The sequence below is a fragment of the Gallus gallus genome, chromosome 4, assembly GCF_016699485.2.
Source record: "Gallus gallus isolate bGalGal1 chromosome 4, bGalGal1.mat.broiler.GRCg7b, whole genome shotgun sequence".
NCBI classification, from domain to species: domain Eukaryota; kingdom Metazoa; phylum Chordata; class Aves; order Galliformes; family Phasianidae; genus Gallus; species Gallus gallus.
Window position 1 is genome coordinate 14,538,390 of NC_052535.1, and position 22,560 is coordinate 14,560,949.

General features: G+C 41.7%; 1 long non-coding RNA gene across 1 annotated transcript in view; it reads left to right on the top strand.

Moving 5' to 3' along the window:
* LOC107052094 overlaps positions 1-11,908 on the top strand; it is a 59,688-nt gene extending 47,780 nt beyond the window's left edge. The window contains exon 3 of the long non-coding RNA XR_001464240.3: positions 8,167-11,908. This is a non-coding gene — a long non-coding RNA (uncharacterized LOC107052094). The remainder of the gene's footprint in view (positions 1-8,166) is intronic.
* Positions 11,909-22,560: the final 10,652 nt, after the last annotated feature.

The window sequence follows — 22,560 nt, forward strand, 5'->3', positions numbered from 1 at the left end:
GGCTTATATTTCTTCCTTTTATTTCAAAGAGGAAAACATATTTGTATTCTGTTTTTGAAAATTCTAGATGAAATTGTTCAAATGGCTCCTCACACTTGACAAAAGACATACAGGATAATGCAGTAAAGCTTAGTATTAACAAAATTACTGCAAATTGTTCTAAGAGCATCATAACTTCAACTAATGTATAAATAAGTGAGGGATTTCTGAAAAGCAGTGCATCCACTTAATGCTTATCTCGAAAAACTAAATGTATGAAATACATAAGGAAATAAAAACAAAGGGCTTCTTCTGATGTTCTCTCTTCCTTTTTCCTTGACATCACTTTATTAAGCATTACAAATCGGAAAAGACTTTGTTATTCCAAAGAGAATTCCGTTTTTAAAAATACGAGTGAAAAACATAATAACTGATAAAGTAGTGCAAATACTCTCTGAATAATCTTTTTATCTCTGTGACTTGTTAACATTTCTCTGGCTTTGGTCTGGTTTCTCTTTAACAGAACCCTGAAGCACAGGCAGTGTAATATGTTCATGCTAGGTCCAGTATTAGCCTGTTTGGTAGTACAAAAGGGAAATGCGACTTTTAAAATCTGTTATGCCAGTGTAAATCTAGAGGCGTAGGACTGAATTCAGTGATATTTCTCAAGGCTTAAATTAGTTTAAATATGAGCAGAATTTTCCTCCTTGCTTTCACATATAAGTGAAGCACCAGCCCAGCCAGCAGCCCTTACTACTGCGTGCCTTATGTCTTAAAAGTTCCTGCTGTGAGCAGCCATACATAGTGAATAGCCCGTTGTTTAATTATTTAATGACCCAGGGCATAAAGTTAAAAAAAAAAAAAAAAAAGAAGAAAAGAAAAAAAAGAAAAAGTCAGGTAGTGCTTTGTTACAGTGACCTTAGTGTAACTCTCATACATCCCTACAGTCAATGCAGACACCACTCTGTACAGTTAGTGTAAGTGCATTTAAGAGTTTTATTTGAATCAGTCCTAAAAAGGGGGAAATCACAATTAATCAAAACCAAGTTCAAAAGCAGCCTGAAACTGCACCACAGAAGGGTGGCCCAGAGGAGCCTGCTCTTTTATTTTTAATGCTCCTGTGTTAAAAATCAATTGCTAATCTTTTAAGAACTGTTCACTTCATTACACACATGACTTGACAGTGTAAACCTCTAATTTGAGTTAGAGGAGGTCCTTAGGGTACAACAGGAACTTGTCAATAGTGTTAAAGGAGAATAAATGAAAGATAGCAGACAGCTTTGGATTTATTAGTCGTGAATTTGAGAGCTGCTCCCCAGCATGCGCTGAGAGCTGGGTGCAAGGGGTGTTAGTGATGCACAGGGCTGAAGAAACTTAGAACTCATTGCTTCTGTTCTACCTTTGCATGGAAGGAAGAGCCTTCCCCTCTGCTTGCCAACATGAATTTCACACAGCAGGGAGGAGGCCAGTTCTCTAAAAGAAGGAAGACTTCTTACTGTCCAGTGGGGGCTGGAGACATAGCACAGATGGAACAAGGCTTTGTTGGTCTGAGTATGCAAGAGAAGACCTTGCACTGCTTGCTGGGCTCTTTGATGTAGACATGAAAGGTTGGGGAAGTCAGAAAGATGTCCTGACAGATGTTTTGTCTAGTGATAATGCTCAGCTTTCCATACCATGAAAGACATATACACTTGATATTAGCAATTCAAATAGGAATTGTCTGTTTGATTAGAGGTGAGTGCTGGCATAGAAGAGGAGAGGATATGTGCTTTCCTGGAAAGGAGTATGCAGGATTTTTGATGGAGGTGGATTTGGTACTGTTGTTCCTGCCTGTGAACAGCTCTGAAATTCTCCAATTTTAGTCTTTAGAGAAATGTACTTTTGTGGTGAACAAAATGGATCTAAATATCTACTTAGATATAGATTTTTTTTTCCTAGCACATCTGAATCCACCCTGAGACTAGGTATGGACTAGCTCTGCACTGAACCATTTAATTTCACTTCAGTGCTCAAAAGAAGCATTTTCTTAAGCACTGTTAAGTCTCATCTTTTTAAACTGTGACGTGTCCTTCAACAAGAGGATCAGGCCCTGCTAGATCGTTGGCACCTGTGATTTTGAGGCAGTGTAGAATATTTTAGCTAGGTCTCCTAAAGGGGTTTCACCTTCCACCCATGGTACACTGAGTATTTTCTCTGCAAACTGTCACAAGTGAGGTATAAAACACAGCAAGCTGTGTATATCAATAACCAGATGCATCTTGCTGGCTTGCATTTACTAATAGTATTTAGCCGTAGCAGTGAGGCAGAGCGATGCTGGTAACTGCAAGTTGGAAAGTTCTCCGTTTTGAAAAGGCATTTCTATCAGGCTGGTAGGAAAATATTCATCAATCAATTAGGACTGTCCTGGGAATGTATTAAGTTTTACACAAGCTGTTATTTCTGCCTAATTATATTATGGATAAACAGCAATAAGGGGAAATTCAGTGTTCTGAATAAGCACGTAACTGTATTCTTTGCTATTTTCTGGTCTTCGACAGCTCAGTAGTTAAGCTAGATGAACGTAGAGTATAGTACATGAAAATGGATTAGAAAGAAATTGATAATGCGGCACATTTTCTCCACTTCCGTCTAAAACGCTTAGAGAAAAACAATCAGTTCTAAAAAACTCTGCTCATGTGTTAGTTAATCGATACAAATGTTCAGCCTGCTCCAAGATATTTTAACACCTGTCAGAGCTAACTCACCAGTGATTGTTCAAATCTTACATGGAGGCGAAAACCACAACAGAAAGCCTTTCCCATCTCCGGGGGATTAATTCTGGGGGGAAAAAAAGGATGTGGAGCTGGTTGCTAGAAATGAGAGGGGAAAGAAAGATCCAATTCTCAGCTGATCCCATTATTAGAAAAATGATGTAAAAAAAAATAAAAATAGAGCTGGGAGAGTGAGGAGTTTAATCATGATTATTTCCCTCTTGTGAGGCAGTGTGAAAATCTGCCAAACCCACCTTGGCTTGGTTCCCCCGAGGTGTGAGAGGGAAGGAGATGTCAATGGGAGGCAATGTGTTGGAGGGGCACTGTGATGGAGCACGGCACGGGAACTAATTGCCACTTGCACTGAGAAAAAAATGCCACGTCTTGTGATATTATTAACGAACTATGAAACTCTTGTAAGGAATTTGTGTCTGTGTGTTGTTATTACAACTGTTTGGCAGAGCAGAATATAGCTGTGTTTGCTGAGGGGTTAACAAAAAATCTTTGACTTGTATATGCCATCCCCCTCTTCCCATTACATACTGTGTTCAATATCTCATTTCCGTAATTCTCTATCTTTACAATGCCTATCATATATTATCTCCTTATAATATCTATCCTTAGTATTGCCTCTTTATAATAATAAGTATATTAGTTGGCAGTTTTCATATCTTCTCTCATTCAAATCACATTTTGCTTGAGCATGACAAACAAGCGCAAGGAGTACTTTTCTGAGGTTTTAAAGCACAGCTGTCTGAAGTCCTTACAGCTCTAAACAGAATCTGAAATAAAACATAGAAGTTCTGATACTTTCCTTTCAGAAAGAGAAGTAGGGATGCTGTCCTGATACTCAGTTTGAAGTGGTATAGTACATTGTTTTTAACTGGAGGTCTCCAGTTACTTTCTTTTCAAGTCTTTGCAAAATCTAGGGATTATTTGTTTTGGGGCTATAAATAGATGTGTAGCGCTGAAAAATGCCATCTTGACAGTAGTGAAAATTGGGGTGTAACTGTCTTCCCTCAGGCTGGGCACATGCAACGCAGACTGCAACCCCAAAGGCATCTCTTGGCAAAGCTGAAAATTTCTTTACAGGGACATAAGGAATATTTTTTCTGTGGGAATGTGTTTCCATACTGCAGCAGGATTTGTTTACATGGACTTGAAGCTGTGCAAAGCAGAAGAGCTTTCTTCTCTTACGCAGCACAGATAAATGGTTTGCAGGATCTCAGCTTCTCTTCCTCAGCTGGTGAGCCTGACAACCAAACCTATGGCCATGGATTAAAAACCAAAAAGCAGAGTGAAACAAAACCTCCACAGAATCATAGGAACTCTTTCCTTATGTGGAGTAATCTAATTGCTATTTCTGAGGCTAAGAGAAAAAAAAAAAACATCCATCATTATACTGCTGGATATGTATACTGCGTGTAATCCTGCTTAACCTGTCTCCCTAATACTGTAGCAGATCTAGAAAAGACAGAGAGAATGACCATAAAAATGAAATGACATCTGCTTATAGTGAGCACTAACTGGAATAGAGCTTTCTGAATCAGAAAAGTGATGGATGCAGCAAGGATGTAACGGGAGCCAACAAAATTATGGGAGAGAATTGTGAGTAATAAATTGTTTGCTGTCTGTAAAGTTAGGAGATTTCTAGTTGGAGAAATACATTTCCCAGTGAAAACATTAGGCAACTGTCTTTACAAGGAGGGGCTGTTCTCCCACAAAGGTAATGAAATTACAGATCTGATTGCCACAGGGGTTTGTCATGCTGGCAGAAATAATGAATGGGTTCAAAAGGGAATTCATTCATAACAGTAAACAGTGTTATTTTGATGGAAGCTATGCTGTGTATATATATATGTGTGTATATATATATATGTGAATATTTTCAGAGTGAGGAGAGATTTTTAGTTACGGTGTATTAAAGCTGTTTCCACCTCTGGGCATGAATAAAGTAAAAGAACCATTTATAAGGTATGGGAAATGAAGTTCCTCCAGCACAGATGAGGTTTCCCTCCTCCTGTTAGGATGTTTCCCTTTCCTCTCCACGCTGCTCAGCAGCAGCAGGCACTCGCTGCTTCCATGAAATCTGAGAACACGGTGGATCAGACTCAGCATTAGTTGTGTGGGTAAAAAGTAGTTCTGACAGTGTTCAAGGCTGCCAACACTGTCGGTGCCTGCTCATCCCTTCCCTAGAGGATATTCCAGCACTGAGCTCTAATCTCTTCCTGCAACCACTCCGTGCCATTCACATGGGCTTCATCGGTGACAGTAATATGGAAGATGTCTCTACATGCAACTGCTGTCAAAGTGACGCTTCTCCTATCTAGACAGACAGATGTAACATCTTCCTTAGACACGCTTTCATAACAGTATAACTGCATTGAGTGGGGTTTTCTTGCCCCAGGGGAAAACAGACTATGGGTGCTGGGGACAGAAACTGGAAAATGGATGTTCCGTACAAACACAAGGAGGAACTTCTGTACTGTGAGGGCAGAGCAGGCTGCTCGGAGGTCTGGAGGAGTCTTCTTCTCTGGAGATTCTCAAGACCCATCTGGACACTTTCCTGTGTGTAAGCTGTGGTAAGGAACATGCTTATAGCAGGGCTTGGACTGAAAATCTCCAAGATCCCTTCTAAGACTTACTCTTGTTTGTACAGTAGTGACAGCAAGAATAGTAACTGAGAAAGCTTTGCTGAAATGGAAAACTAGCTTGGAGCTCCAAGCCAGCAGCTGGTCGGAAGAGATGCTTCAGCACAACCCTATGCTGCTGCAGGTTTCCCACTGCCAATCTGCTGCTACCTGTATTGTTGTTGAAAAGTCTCCTTTTTGGAGGGGTATTCAAAGAGATCTGAGAGCAGACTGCAGTTAACACTGCGCTCACTAATGAAACTCATTTCAGGAGGTGGCCCGGGCTTGGTAGTTGCTTTGGTGACAAATATTCACTCAGAAATGTGCTGAACTTGTGGTATGAAAAGCTCTGGTTTTGAGCAGATTTTGCATATTTAGATATTACCAAGCATAAATTCAGTATTTAACGTCTAATTGTCCTACTTTCTTACATTAATAATGATCTTTGGGAAACTCTGCAATTAAGTAACCATTAATAAACTTTCCCCGCCAGCGTTGCATTAGAGCAGGGTGCTACTGAGTCAGTGCCAGCAGGTACAGAAATCCCAAAATAAATAAATAAACAAATATGTTAGAAAATAAACAAAAAGTAAGCTGTTCCAGCTGGTTCTGTTCTCAGTTTCTAGGGAAGGGCTTTATAACTGAGCTACATATCACCATTAGGGACTCAAAAACCTGTAATTGCTGCCTTTAAAAGCAAGCTTTTGTTTACAAAAAAGTATAGAGATGAATTTTGTCTCAGTACACAAGTGGCGAATTGGCTTTAGTTTAGTAATCCCAACTGGCACATGAAAAATAGCTTGCACTGTTAAATCTTTGAGGTGGAGAGGCCAAATTGTTTGGTTACACCAGGCGGAGTCCAAAATCAGTCCACCAGGATCCATTGTGTTGGTTTGGGATGTCTGTAGGTGCAGTTCATCACAGAATTTGACAGAATTTGTCCTATAACACGGAATAGATAATAACAATTATTTTGTATATAAAAAGCAAAAGTAAAGTGAGGCTCTTGATCAATTTAGATGCTAAAAGCCTCAAAGCTCTTCCGGTGATTACTGTGGATTTACATTGCATTTTTGTGAAGAGATTTCAGATCCTTTTTTATTTATTGGCACAACAGAACTTTCCTTAATGACACTTAAGGTTGCTGGTTCCATCCCTCACCTGTGAGCTCAAGGGGAAAGTCTTCATCAATAACCATCAGCTTAATATCACCTGCATCGCGGACAATAATGCGCTCTGTGGGTTTGCAGCTTTACGGAACCCATGTATAACATTAGTCTGTGTTAATACTGCTGGGTCACCGTGAAAGTTTTGCAGTAAATAGCAAGTTTGTTAGAATGCCTTTAAGAATAGCAGTAAATAACAGAAAAAATATAAGGGAAGTCAGCAGATTTTGATGTAGATGAAGAAACCGTTCGTACTACCAGGCACACATAGAATATGTAATATTTCATTTCTGAGCTAGAAAAAAGATTCTGTACAGATTAAGCCTCCACTGTAAATACTTTTATTATTTTTGTAAAAGTTACAAACAGCTAAAAATACGACTTCATAATGAAATTGCTGACAGGCCTTAACTACAGCACAAGAATGTAATGCCGTAATACAGTTGTGCCAAGCTACATTATGTGGCTGCAGTGATTAATTCACTGCTGGTTTTGCTGAAGCTGTGCTCTGCAGAAACATCCGTAGGGCTGCTTAATCCATATCTGGGAGTGGGAGAGGGGACGTGTCTGAGTAAGCACAGAGCAGAGCTGCAGTGCTGTGCAGGACCTTTGGTAGCAGTGGGTCGCTGCAGCACTTTATACTAACAGGAACAGAAGTCATTAGGAGGTTTGAAACTAATTATTTGTGGTCTGAAGGTGAGTGGGTCTTCCAGGGATCCTTTCTAGAGCTCCCAGCAGCCAGAAGCGCTGGATAGCAGGTAACCCAGAGCCAGCACTAGCAGCTCAAAGCTCTCCTCTATATACTGGAGTCATTGGGGTACCGGTTACAGCAACAGCACCCAGGGATGAAATGGTTTTCTGGGGCCCATCAGAGCAGAGCAGAGGTTGTTCCCTGCAGTGAAGCCCATACTGATTTCCCATAGCGCTGCTTCTGCCCTCCCAGCCCCTTCAAAGTGAGTATTTTCACAGTTTGTCTTACAGCCTGTACAGTGTAAATGTCTGTTTACATGTTTATGGCCAAAAGAAGAAAAGGTTATTACTGGTGCTGGTCAACATATGCAATCCCTTGCAAAAGTCTTTCACCATTATTGTAATTTTTGTCATTTGTTTCTGTTACCTGCCCTGATGTACATTTGTCACCTGTTCTGTTTCAGCATTGTGTTAGATATAGACTTAGTGCATCCAGTTCAGTTTCAGGACACAATCATATTTCTAGATCTCTACGAAAGAAAGGTTTTGCTGTCAGACTGGGCAATTTTACTTTGCTTGTTGCATGAACTAGCTTCATTAGGAAAGATCTGAAGGAGCTGAACTTTTCTAATATCATTGTGAATGTGAGCAGAATAGCTATGAAGCAATTATCTTAATTAAAGTTAATTAACACATATTAATGCGAGATAAAAAGGCTGTGACAATAAGAGAATACAATGGAGGCACAAGAAACAGAGGTTCCAGCCCTTCTGGCTGGTGTGAGCTGCTGCAGCTGCCCGCAGCTCTCCGGCTCTGCTGATGGGGGCTGGTGCAGGAAGACCTGCAGTGCTTGATTCCCTGATCATGAGTGTTTGTGTGATGAGTTTACTGCTCTTTCATAAATAATATTTCTTTGTATGTGAATGAGAGACTTTTTTTTTTTTTCCATAGTCTGTTATTTGAAGAATGCTTATTCACACAATTGGAATGGAAGCAACGTCCTATGGCTGGCTGACCGACCACAGAGAGTGCGTAATTAGTCAGAGTGGAAGCCTGAAGCTGATATACTGACATAAAAACATTTACCTGTGCCTTTGTCTGATGGTAAAAATTATGAATACGGATGGCAAAACTGGGATCAGCTCTCTGCAATTCAGATGCATAAAGTGCATTACATTTACAGGAAACAGTCTGTAAAAGTAGTAACGCAAAATGAATGTGTGTATTAATATATGTGGTGATAACTTTTTCTTGTTGGCAAATGAAAGCACTCTTGATGGGAAACTTCTCAAAGTGGTGGGATTTAAAGGGATTGCTTAATTTTATAAAGAGTTTCTGTACAGACATGCATGCACACACATTTTTTGGCAAGTTCTCATGAGCTATCTCCATATTCCATCTGGCAGGGATCAAGCCATGATCCTTTCTTTGTGTGCTGCTGCTCTATTGTGGTGCATTAACTCCAACACTGGGGGAAAAACACCCTGCAGTAGTGACTCCATCCAGCCAACATCCTGTGGCTTTTTGCAGTTTTCTTTCCGTGAGATGTGGGAGAGGTGGCTGTAGATGGAGGCTCTCCTGCAAAGCACTGGGAGATCTGTTAGTTACTTTGCTCCTTAACAAAGTGATGTGCTAGAGTGTAGTGTGGCTATCACAAAGCAGTAGCAGCAAATACTTTGGAAGTACACTGAGCGTGTGAGAGAGCAGGAATGCCACCATATCACAGAACCATTGGGGTTGAAAGGGACCTCTGGGGATCACCAAGACCCCTACTAAAGCTGCTCCCTAGAGCAGGCTGCAGTGTGGCTGAGGAGAGGCGTTGGTTGAAACGGAGAGTCTTCAGGAAGGTAATTGATGTGTCCAACTGCCCTGTGTCCTCCCCACACAGAGTTTGTCTCTGGACTGTGTCCATCAGCTATATTGTCTTCTGACACCAACAGTTAAATAGGACCCAGAGAGTCAGTGGAAATACTTGCATGTCATGGTGGTCATCGAACCACCATGGCCACCTCCTATGAGCTCCTGGGTGCCTGCCCAGAACTGCAGCAGTGCTGGGGATGTTTAAACACTTTTCAGAGACCCTATGTGAACCAACGTTTGATATCCAAGGTTATGAACATTACATGGGGTATTTTCAAGTGTGCCTGGCTTGGAAATTCTGTCTTGGTGACAAGTTAAAAAAAAGAACAAACAATACAAATTTGTAAAGCAGTCACAACGGTGAGCTCTGCACACTTCCATAACAGGAGCTGTTTGAAGACCATAGTGGGAGAAGGGAAAGCAGAGGCACATGTGCCAAAAAGCAGAGCTGAGGGGCTCTGCCATGAAGAATGTCCGCTCTTTGGTGTGAGCTGTAAAATACATTTTAATATGAGTCGGAAAAAAAAAAGGGCCAAACAGAATGATGCCCTACATATAATTCCGTGGAAACCGTAGAAAAACTTCCACAAATATGTAGTTCACCATTTAGGTTACTTAAATAGTCACATTTAGGCAAAAGTGGAGAATGAACACAAGGAATCCAGGCAGTAGGGCAAGAATAGTATGGACTGTGCTGAAATGTACACCTTCTTTCAGACATGGCAGTGTCTAAGCAAGCAGAAACCTACAGACTCTCCCTGAGCTCGCACATGGAGCTCTGTGCAGCTTTCTGGTGCGGGTGCTCACCCTGTGAGCACAATTAGTCTCTGCTGGCACCATGCACTTAATTACTGAAACAAAGGTGCTACAGTTTGATCCTGGGATTATCGTGGGTTTGCTGCAGGAAACTTAAGTTACTGACTCTGGCTTGACGGCTTCTAGTATGCTTTCTCAATTAAGCTGTGCGTGCCCCCAAATTAAATAGCAATTCATAGCTGCTGCAAATTGATTTCCACCCAGGCTGTGGTTAGAGCTGCCAAATGAAATGTCGGAGAGGAGCATGTTCTTAATTTAGAATATTACACAGATTTTCTTTAAAAAAAAAAAAAAAAAAAAAAAAAAAATCTCTCAGCATTTATAAGCACTTGGTAAGTAAACTTCAGCCCTTTACCCACTCTTTTCTTCATGATGTATGGATGAGCCTCAGTGACTTACAATTCTATGAGCTTTATTGTACTGCCTTTTTGTGTATTTAGGGCCAGTTAATATGATCCATACAGCGGACTAGAGAGTAATTTAAATTTTAATATATTGCAGTCAAGCAGTGTCAGTAAGTTATTTCTGTCTGTGAAAAGGTACCAGTTCTCTAACTGACTATGGCAAGAAAGGAAAAACCCTATCCTCCAGATCCATTGAAAAAACACATAGAACATACGTAAAATTGTCCGTTGATTATGTCATCACAGACAGTACCAGGAATTGCCCAACGTCCGTGTGTCACCGGTATCTGTGAGGATTAGTGACTCTGGATCAGTCACCTAGTAGTGATGCGGAAAGACCTGACTTGGCTTTTGAGTTCAGCATGTTTCCTGTGCAGTGCAGCCCTGAGTGCTTTGCAAATCCTGAGCTGCGCAGGGGATATCTGAAGGGAGACAAGGGCATTCCTCTTGCCATTCTGCGTGCTTGACTCCCGCTCTTCACCTGCCGTGCTCTGTCCCCTTGTGCATCTCTCACCCCTGCTCCTTGCCTATTATCAAATAGACTAATTGCCAAGTACGGAAACATACCAATGACTGACCATTAGCCCACCTACCAAACACACAGAAAACAATTTTTGCAATGTAAAAAAGAGTAATGTTTTTTTTTTTTTTCTGGATTTCCCTTCTCTGCTGAGTTAGTCAGCAATTGTAATGTAAGCTGTCATTTGTTGTCCCTTATGCAGTAAAGTTCAGCCTTGGATGACTTTAAAAAGTAAAGTTTTGGTTTCTTTCTTTTGAGCAAGTACATTTAATGAGTGGGATTTACTTACAGGATGGAGTATCTCTACATCTACAAATGGTACATGTGATGAAGCTTTAGAAGTTTTATTTATTTATACCAGCTAGAGATATGCCTGCTTTTTTGAGTAAAAGGCAAGTGTCTTAATGATAGCTTTGTTGCTACCTGTTAATAATAAGCTAAAACTGGACTCTGATCACAAATCTCCTAGATATATGCAAATGGACTATCTTGCTGTTCTCATTCCTACATGATGCTTAGAACTGAGTTTGGAACCGGCATTAAAGTTTTGCAACTCGTTAATTTGTAGAATATCTTAGACCCTTCCTATTTAAATTCCATATACCATGCATTGGTACTTTCTGCATTTGAACAAAATATTCAGGGTAACAGCCCTTGCGTGATTTATTCATGAAGTCCAGTAGCCATCTGCAGCAGTGAGCAATAACTGAGAAGGAGGCAATCATCTTTCATAATCACAACTCACCAAGTGTACATCTGTGCATCCCATTTGTTATAAAACTCTTGGTTTATTGTCACAAATAAACTCAGGGGCCAAACTCTCTCTTGCAAACAGGAGCAAAGAGGATTTGCAGCTCGGGTGGCTGCAGGCTCCCAGCACGCACACACAGCACCACGGCTCATGTATCTCTCTGTGCTGGGGGCCTGAGCGCACTGCTGGCTGTGCACACAGAGCTGGGCCAACAACAAAATGCAGAGGAAAATGCTAAGGTGTTGTGGCTGGCATGAATGACACTGGGTTATGGTATTATTATGGTAAAAAAACCTTTGAGAGAAAGATGACCACACCTGAACAAAGTTTAGAGACACCTGGGCTGGGCTGGCTGTAATGATGCCACTGGAGAGGAATGAAAGTCCTCATGAAAGTCCTCATTTTGTATTATTAAATGCAGGGAGTGAAATGTCCAGTAGGTTCTGACACTGCTGGGAATGTTCTGTACAATTAAAACCGTAAGAGCATATGATTTAAATAAAAAAATCAAATGGCTGGATCTGAAAACACTGACGTCATTAACCATAACCTTTGAATATATAACATCTCCAAAATTGTAGAAAGATATCTAGTGTGTACATTACATCATGGTGTGACTGTGAAGCCCCAAAGCTTGGCAGTAGCAGTATGTCAGCACTGCTGTAACTATTAGCCTGAGGGAGATGTGCTTCTACAAAAGTGCTTCACTTCTGTAGCACTGGACAAAATGCGACTGTTCTGGTGATCCTGGCCATCCCCACCTTTCAGAAGAGAGAAGACCAGCTAAAAAGGTACAGTGACATTTCTTCCACCATCCTTCCCTGCTCTCTGACTTCTATGTGGACATAGCATCTGCTCATGAAGGATGGTGCAAGGACATCTGTACAAAAGTGTAACAACACATGGCTGTGATTGAGGGCAAAAAAACTACTCAAACCAACAACAAGAATAAAATCTGCACACCTCTGGGTCTGAAATCTGTATGCCTATCTGCAGTGCGAAGCCGTTCTCCTTCCTCACTAAGGTCAGGAGCTCACATTCTGCCTCCCACACTGCACTGTGCTGGGGCACAATGGGGTTGAATGTTCCTTGGTGGATGTGGGTGATGCTCACTTTCAGTTCCTTCTTGTGGTGACTTTCAGAGAAAAATCCATCCTCATTTCCTGATATCCTAAAGCTGTTTGGGTAGAATTTAGTGCCTCAGTACACTGTTCCTCCCTGACAGCTTTCATGGACATTTAGGCTCTATTTTCACTCTAGATGTGGTGCTTCCTGGTCTCTCACTCCACACATCTGAAAGAAGTCAGATAGAAGAAATTTTTTCTAGGGCTAACTTGAAGAACAATCAGTTCTTTTAAAATGTTGCCTTCATTATTGCTGTGTACCCCTTATCACAGCTCGCTTTCTTCAGACCCAGTTACCTCCCCCAAAAGCAAGCAACTGATCCAAGCAGATGTTTTCTTATCAAGAATTCATACTAGACCTATTTATTCTAAATTAGCATATCTCATTAACTGTCTCAAGGACACTGGCTGAATTCATCTTTTAATGACTATCTCAAAAATCTAGCTTTTCAAAAGCAAAACATAACTGCAGAGAACTGTACAATTAACCCCCTCGCTTCCAGCACCTGGGTAGGAAGATGCTGGAGGATGGGGTTTTCCACCTGGCCTTTGAGTGAACTCACATGGACCTTTGGTGCATTGGTGTGCGACATGCCAGCCTGTCCTGAGGCCTGTGCAGATGTGGGGTCACTGGGGCAGTCACCAGAGATGCCAAAGGGCAGGACAATCCATGGGCCTGGTGCAGGAGGTGCTGAGGACTGGCTCCATCCAACAACCCAGGGCATTCATCATGAAATACCTCACAAGGAGCATATCAGAGAGGTCAGGTACTGCTCCTCGACACTTCCACCACCAACATTTTTGAGTCCTGAGGCGAGGAAATGGGCACCAAGAAGAGCAGGTGTGCCTTCTTCCCATCTGCTGCATGGCTTGCAGGTATGTGTATTCCCTCTGCTTCTTCTCTGATCATATTTTCCCCCTAAATAGCGGCGCTAAAATTATTTTGGTACAATATTTAATCATTCAAAAGAAAACCACTGACTGATGTAGTATTTCACTTGGATATAATCCAACAAATCCACACTTATTTGTTCTAATATATGAGTATTAGTGAAGCCAGAATGCCTCCAAGACTTCCTGGATTGCATTTTTTTGTTCTTAAGCAAAGGCCTCAGCAAGCTTGTGTGATGTTGTATGTATATGCTCATCTACAGAAACGCATTCTGGTGTAGTGATTATGGAAGGAAACACAATTACACCAGAAAGGCTAAAATATGACACTGACTGTGGGGTCTACAAAAACCTCCAAAGGACTCTGAGGGCTGCTCCAAAGGCATGGCCCAGAATCAGCAGAACGTGGTGCGTTGGGCTGGGCCGCTATGCCTTATGCCTTGTGAAAGTGCACTAAGAGAGGGAGGGCTGGAAAACAGCAGGGGTCAAAGAAATTGTGAAGAATGAGTGGGCGTTTAGAGAAGAAAGAAGATCCAAGGGCAAGGATGTTACAAATGAAGATATTTCAATTTCAAAGAAAGCTGCAAAAATAAAAAATGTAGGAAACCAACCTGGAAATTCTGTTCGCACATGGGATGATTGATTTGTGAGCCATTTGCAGCACTGCAGCTGTATACTTACCCCTTCCGATGGCTCATTTGAATTTCATAGCATTTATTTTGATCCAAGCAGTGTATCACCCCATAACGGTGTTGCTGAAATTGTATTTCAAGGCGAACGGACCTTGATTCTGCAGGGTCAGTGTGGCTCAATCCACTTAGCGTGGCACCACAGCTCGTGACGATGTCATTAAGGATGTGCCAGCATTTCCATTACACACCCTATTTTCAAGGGTTTAAACTTGTGGAGTCCTTTAGCAATATACTATACCGGCAGCAGTGCTGGGGGAAAAATCAATATTATAATTCAAAAAGTAAGTAAAAAGTACCCTTTGCTAATGAAAGCAAGGACAGATGTGACTGCTGGAAGAAAATGAATAGCGCCTAAGCAACAGGCAAAGCATATACTAATTCAAACCTATTCACATTTAAAAATAGCACACCTAAATTTAACAGGATTGAAGCAGATGGAGGTAATACATAAAAACATTAACATTTCTGCAGCCTGGATATTCACAACAGCAAAGAAACAGGCTCAGAGATCGCTCCTTTCTTCGCATCCCTTTAAATGCTAATGGCAGTTGAATGGATGCACTTGGAGAGGAACTTGGAGTCTCCAGAGGAATTATATTACTTGCTTAAATGTATATGGATTTATTTTTCTCTAGAGACAGCTGTTAGGTCTGCTTCTAGATAAAAACAACACAAAGCCTTCAGGTGGGGTGTTATTATGTAGAATATGTTACCCTGTTTAAGCCATAATCCCATTAGGATTTGAAGCGCCTAAACCCCTGGAGACAATCACTGGCATTCAAGCATTTGCGTGAGAAACAGTTTTGGTGGGGAAGGGAAACTTGGCATTAAGCAGCTTTGAATCTTATTGTTGAAAAAGTAAATGGGTATATATAATATACCCATATATATATATATGTATATAAAACTGGGTATATATAAATTATTTAGAGAGAGTCCTAAAGATGCCATCCTTCCCATGGGAAATGGGGAAGGAAAATAAAAGAGTAAATTTCCATGGGAATACTAACCCACGATCAAACCAGCAGCATGCCTTGGATTTTCATTTATCACTTAGGCGCTACATGCATTACAGTAGTGCAATTATATGCTTAGTTTTATCAAGTGTGTTTGTGTTGTTTTCTTTAGTCCCACAGGGAGGTACTCAGTGAAAATAGAAGCTTATTTCAGGGAGCCCCATCCAAACTTCCTTGAAAGCTAAAGGAACTGCTTCTGGTACCAAGGTCTGCCAGAATGCATTTTGGGGGCCTACAGCCATTGCCTTGCTTTGAGCACCTTGTTGCACAACTCTGACTACAGCTGTGCTATGCAAGGCAGACTCCAGCTCGCAGGTAAATACATGGCTTCAGGGACTGCTGTAGTGATGTAGGTGAGCAGGCTTTATCTTATTCTCACCACCCCTGCCCTGGCAGCACAAATAAATCTTGAAGCAGAATCTCTTTGAGGTGTGTGTGTAGCCTCGTGCCTTGCATGAATGAGAACAGGTGAATTCCCACTCAGACTGAGGAGCCTTTCCAGCAAACTGGAATTTCTTTCACATAAATGTGCATTACAGCCATCCTGCTCCCAGTTTGTGCTGGACCCGTGCAGCATGTACCCTGTACTTGGCTTCTTCACAACACCTGTTTGCAAAGGAGTGGGCTTTCACATCAGCAGCTGCTACAGCACAAACCTTTCTTCATAGGAGAGGTGCTCCAGTCCTCTGATCATCTTAGTGGTCTTCCTCTGGACCCATTCCAAGAGCTCTGCGTCTTTCTTGTACTGGGGGCTCCAGGCCTGAATGCAGTACTTCAGGTGGGGCTTAGATTAGATATAAGGAAAAAATCTTTTACAGTGAAAGTGTTGAGGCACTAGAAGAGGTTGCTTAGAGATGTGGTTGATGCCCCCTCCCTGGAGACTTTCAAAGTGAGGCTGGATCAGGCCCTGAGCAACCTGATCTAGCTGCCGTGTCCCTGTTCATTGCAGGGGAGTTGGACTGGATGGCCTTTAAAAGTCCCTTCCAACTCTAGGGATTCTGTGATTCTATGATTCAAATCATGGCCTTCTACAATAATTTTTAATCAAACATTTTGAATTCAATCCCTGTTCCAACAAGGACAGCAAAACAAACCAAATTTATTTCCTGAATTCCATTTCTATGTGCTCACAATCTGTTGCACATTAGTGGGATGATGTGTATGTAATTATTATTCTTTTCTTTAGAAAAATTAATAGAGATGAAAAGGAAACCTAAACAAATGTTTCTTTAAAGGGAACCTGACATTTCTCTGTTTGCCAGGAGTTAATTAGCCAAGGGGTTAAAAAATAATTTTACTTAATACTGCAAAAGTGAAGAAAAATATGCAAATAAAGCATAGTATGAAAATGGAAGAAATATCCACCCGCCACCAATTAAGATGATTTTTTTCACAAGAAAATGATGGTTGATTTTACTAATTTTACCCTTGTGGTAATTGTCACTAATCTTCAGCATATTGTATGTGTCTTGCTCTTATGAATCCCATATCCCCTTCTACCATAAATATTTCATAAAATATTCAAAGCCAGTCCACAGCCAAGTAATAACAAATGTCAAATGACACATTAGGAAGATTCATAGCGATTTTAAGTATGAATTTTATATAAAAGCCTAACTCATTTATTGTGGTCAGCATTAAGGATTGATTTCAGCAAAGAAATGCTCAGCAATTAGTATCAGCACCTTTATTGCCAGCTTGCTATTAAAGCAGAATTAATAGAGATTAGCCAGAGCTCTTGGTAGAGGACTGCACGCACTGCTCTGTTCAGTTGTGTTAGCATCTTGATCTCCAAAGGCCTCATTCAAGACCGCTCTAGCATACGTAAAGATGTCTGTTGAGTTTTATATCCTTTTACATCTTTAATTAGTTTTCAGTGTTTCCTTTTCCCTGCAGCTGAAATAGTTTTTGTCAGTGATTCCTTCACTAACATCAGCTCAAAACCTTTTTCCCTCCTTCTTTCTCTATAAAAATTTCAGGCTTTGTTGGGTAAAACACAATTTCAGACTTCTTTACTTTTATCAGCTAGAAAAACACAAAGCACTAGGAAAAACTGGACTCACTTTTCCCCTTCTGTATGAGCTTATTGAGCTTGGCTGGTGGTAAACAGCCCAAAGTAGGGAGGGTGCCTGAAAGTAGGTGCGTGATCAGATGGGATGGAGACCATGTGTATAGCATGGTCGCTAACAACTCACCTGAGGAGTGAGGGAACAGCCCATAAAGGTGCTCCTCAGATACAGTTGGACTGTCTGAAGTGAGGTGAATGTTGTTGGAGGCCAGAACCTGGTTGGGTAGGGGGAAGAGAAAGCTTGTGGTGGCACCTTGTTGGCCACGTGCTGTATCTCTCAAGGTTAGCTTCTTTGGGGAGTACTAACTGCTAGCATGATGACTGAATGAAGACTAAGTGATAGCTGGAGTAAAGCTAGAAGGTGCTGATTGTGTACAAGTTTTTGTCCCTATTTTCCTGCTTTGCTTTAGATCAGTACTTGCTAGCATCTCTATTGAGGCAGTGCTTGATGTAGTTGAGTACAGAGTGATGAGTAGCACACTGTTGGGCTTCGAAACTGGGCTTCCTCAGCACGGTAGGTGATGGTTACTCCAGCTGTATCCCTGAACTGTCAGTATACGAGTCTGCCTATGCTATGGGGGGTGGTGCATTGTGTAGGAGGTTCCCATAACTGATTCGACTTTATTCAGAGATGTATACCTACTATATATTTCACTTACAAAATATTTACTCTCGGTATTGGAAAGAACCCCTTGATTTACAAATATTGGTTAAAGTTATCTTTGTGGTATGAATCAGGATGAAAAGAGATGATGAATTTATGGTAAGGGCAAATGGAGGTGCTGTGTTGCTCTGGGTAGGATGGCTTGTTCCCATAGTGACCTGTTCTTTGTCTCTTTGGTTCCTAATTCTCTGTGTTTAATATTGCACTTATTTCATGATTAAACAAACCCAAACATGCTGGGAATGTTATGAATTTCCTTCTGTGTTTTACGGAAGCTACATATTTATAAGCTTCAGTTGAACTTTGTGGCCTCCTGTATGCAGTCTGAACAGCTCCATATCCCTGTAGATCTTCAGCATGTCACTTTGCTCTTCTTTCTACCTTGAAAATACAGAGTGACTATCTAAATGTGTGTAAAGACTTGTGCTTAATTGCTTTGACTTCATTATGCATTGTATCCTAGATTCCTCATATAATTAATAATGCATCAAATGGCTTGCTAGAATAATAGAAAGCACTATACTCTGAGTTACCTATTATAAAAATAAGACCTTAGTATAATTTAGAAAGTAAAATAAACATCTGTCTCTTGTTCCACTTGTGTTGGAGTGCTCTGCCCTGGGAATCTGACAGAGGTGAGCAGGGACCATTCCAGGTGTGTTAACTCAAGCTGCTGCCGTGTGTAGGCTGGGGCCAGGCCAAAATAGGGCCAGCTACTTCCTTAATGTTTCTGTCACAAGTCAGCAGAGCTTACTCAACAAAATCCTCCTGTCAACGTGGGCAAATTCATTCAGCACTGGGCTGGGGAAGCTGGCACAGCCATGCGCGGTGCCTGAGTGAGCAGCATCCTTTGTTATTTGCAGCCCAGGGAATTGCCTTGTTGCTTGCTGCCCTTGGAGGGCATCTAGCGTTGATGTGAGTTGCTCCAGGGAATAGATAATTGAACAAGTATTAAGAGTCTAAGGCAAATTATCAGGAATGTGTGGCAAAACTGAGTAGGGAAGTAGGGATACCTGAAACTTGGAGAAAGCAATGAACTACAAATAGGCTCAACTTGGCAACTGCCTCTTGTTTTAGGAGCTTGTTACAAGGTCTTAGTGGAATAATGTTTAAGCCAAATATGAAAACAGCTTTGGAGACCCTTGTTTACCCTGAACAGATGCACATTTGCACAAATATATTCCCTTCAACAAATGTAAAAAAAATACTTTGGCCTGTAGTTCTGTGTAATTGTTTCTCCAAATATTTACTGCTCAGCAAGTAGGAAAGGACTATGGCCATAAGCAGGCATGCATGGGTCAAGTTTGTGGGCTTTTGCTGTAGAAACCAGTAAACTTTACAAGTGCTTCTCCAGCAGGGTTGTTTTCTGGTGGTCACCAGGAGTCTGTGTGCACTCTGGGAGGGAGCAGAGGTCTGAGGGCACTGTTGTGGCCAACCAGCAAATGGTGTGTGAGGGGCTGCTTGGTTTGCAGCCCAACTGCTGCAGTGATGCAGCTGTGTCCTCCTGTAATTGTGAGCATGGCCTTTCTGGTTTATGTCTTTTGGCTGGATGTTTGCTGAACTTGCAGATTCCCATTTTAGGAGTATTTAAATGAACGTATTTCAGCCATTACGGGAATGAATTCAGGAGAAACTACAACTTGGTCTGTGTTAAGTACATTTCCTTGAAATAATGATTTTCTGTTTAATTTGGAGGGGAGGTTAGAGCCTGGCAGTTAAGTGTCATCTCCGACAAATGTGCCTTTGTGTTCTCAGGAACAGGTCTGGATCTCATTGCTACAGAAACTATCCCCGTCATACTTGCTGGTTTGGTGAGTAACTTTTGCTGATCCTACATTATTTCATGGTCTGACATGGGAAATAGCCTTTCTGGAACAGTAAATGATAAACTAAGCATATGTGGATGCCCCATCCCTGGAGGCATTCAAGGCCAGGATGGATGTTGCTCTGGGCAGCTTGGTCTAGTGGTTGGCGACCCTGCCTGTGGCATTGTGGTCCTTTTCAACCCAGGCCATTCTATGATTCTAATATGTTGTTAAATGTCCCTAGAGGTGTGAGCTGAGGTCACAAAGCTGATTTTTGACACTCCCTCAACTTCAGGTCTCTGCTTCACCTCTCTTAATGTTATCAGCTTTTCTGCTAATAGAATAGAGATCGCTCTTACAGATTTTACTGAGTGATAGAGCCATTTTATTTATTGAGCTCTAAGTAAAGTGATTAATGAAAAATAGCCAGAAATCCCACCCTGCTAACGGAGGCAGTGGCTGTGCAGGGTTGGAGGACAGACAGATGAGACTCTTTGGCATTTTTCTTCCGCCCCTTTCTTGTCTGCCCCAGCAAAAACCTCAAATTCATCCTTTTACAGAAATCTGCATTTCCTGGTTATTTCTGGTAGCTGCTTCTCACTTCCTTTCTCTGCCCCGGCACGTTGATTTCTCTGCTTCTCCTGCTGCTTCTGCTTCTTCTATTGTTCCAGCCTCCCGCAAGGCAAGGGATGTTCAATGGCCAGTGTTCTGGGAGGAATTTTGAGTAGTTTTTCTTTAGTTGTGTGCCTGGGGTTTCATTGCAGAGGAAAGTATATGGCATGAAGCTATTGCTTTTGCTGTCCTTTCCTTGTCCTCACTTATACTCTGACATCTCCAAATCAACAGGGTCTGAATCATGGCTTTTGTTACATGAAAAGCAAATGAAGGGTTTGGTCAAAGACAGCTCTCAGAAGAGCTTTGTTCTCACTGCCTAAGCTCAGCTGGGGTTTCATGTCTTCCCAGCCCCTTTTTTGCTCATTTTTTCTCCTTACTTGTGCTGTGCAGTGCTGGAGATGAGGAAGGGACTGCTCATTAGGGCTGGTGGGATCATGGCTGATGTCTGAGTGAATGAGTGCTTGCGTCCTCACAGAGCATGCTACATGCAAAAAGCCCCATATCACTGAGGGAAGGAACGAGAGATGTTATGTTTGAACCTCTGAACCTTGAACCCTCAGTTGCTAACGATGCTGCAGGAATTAGCACGTACTCAGCAACTCTGAACATCAGTCACATCGAAGTGATAAGCAGCACAAACTTTTTTTATAGTCAGTCACTGTGGCTCTTTTGTTATCATCTCGTGATTAAACAATTAGCCATTTCAATCTGCTGCTTAATTTAAACACTAGACTAATTTCCAATTTGAGGCACTATTCAGAATCAACATTATAATTAATTCTATGGATACTTCTTTGGGGGACAAAGTATATAAAGGTATAGCAGGCTTCATCTAGGGATTAATGTTATCGCTGGCAAACGTCAGGTATATGGACGATGTTACAGCCTACTTGCTTTCTTTGGACGTGTGAGTTATTGATTGCTTCATTGATGGCTGGTTCCTAGCTGTGTTTCATTATGCTGCGCAGCAGAGGGTTGTTTGTGTTTTGTTGGGTACGTTTGACCTGTGATTGCCCTATGATAAGTAGTGGAGAAAGCAGGCTTTTTTTTTTCCTTCTACTGTTGCTACTTCTCAAGTCTAGTCAATATGCATATGCTGCACTGGTATGACCCTGTTAACCTGCATTGGATTAAAGACTGGATAATTTAGAAAGATTTTATATTTAATTACATTTAATAAGCTAAAGAATTCAGAAGAAAGCAGATCGTACCCCATCAGTAATGGGTCTGGTGCTAAGGCTGTTGACTCTCAGTCTGGCTCACCTGGCCACACAATTCCCGGTGTTACCACTTACTGATTTATGTACTGTGTGCGGGTTCAGCCCCCTCAGTGTGAAACAATGCAATAGAGTGCGCATGGCCTCCTGGTGCGGAGCCGGGTAGGGGAGGCTGTATGTCTGCTGCCTGTGCCCTGCACTTTGTACTGGGACTCTCCAGCAGCTTTGAAACATCTCTGACCCCCCCCAGGCAGTTTTTGGGAGTGCAATTCTGCTTATGAATGAAAAAAATTAGAGAAACATTAGTGGGACCTAATCATTTATCCCCCCTACACTTGCATTTTCTTTTGAACAGCTCTGATAATTCTTACAGCAAGACTTAAATTGGTTGTCTCCTTCACTTCAATAAATTAAAACCACTGCCAGCATGGTAGTCAGTGCTTTGAGTGATGCAGCTTTACGTGACTTCCTACCTAAGGCGTGTTGCAGTGCCATCGGAGCAGCTTTCAGAGAATTTCTCTTCACTACACTGCAGCCTGAAGTGATGCTATACACCACTGAGCAGGAAATTCATCAATATAAGTAGGCAGCACCTTCAGAAAAGACAGTACTCTTTCCTTGAGAACTTTTAATCATTTATCTCCCATGTTCAAACTTACTATCATGATTGTCCCAGTTTCACATCGTAACCTCAACGGTCCTTGAGTAAATGTTGAAATAAGGGCAGCTTTGATGTTTGAAAACTAACAGAAGGTGGGCCGTGCTGCTGACTCTGGGAGAGGTTTGAGGTCCCTCCCGTGTGACCATGCTGCGTGGCTGTGGGCAGGGAGGAGTGGGTGGTGTGGGGAGCCTGGGAGCAGCAAGAGTATAATTATACCTTTGAGTCACAGTTTAGCAGAATA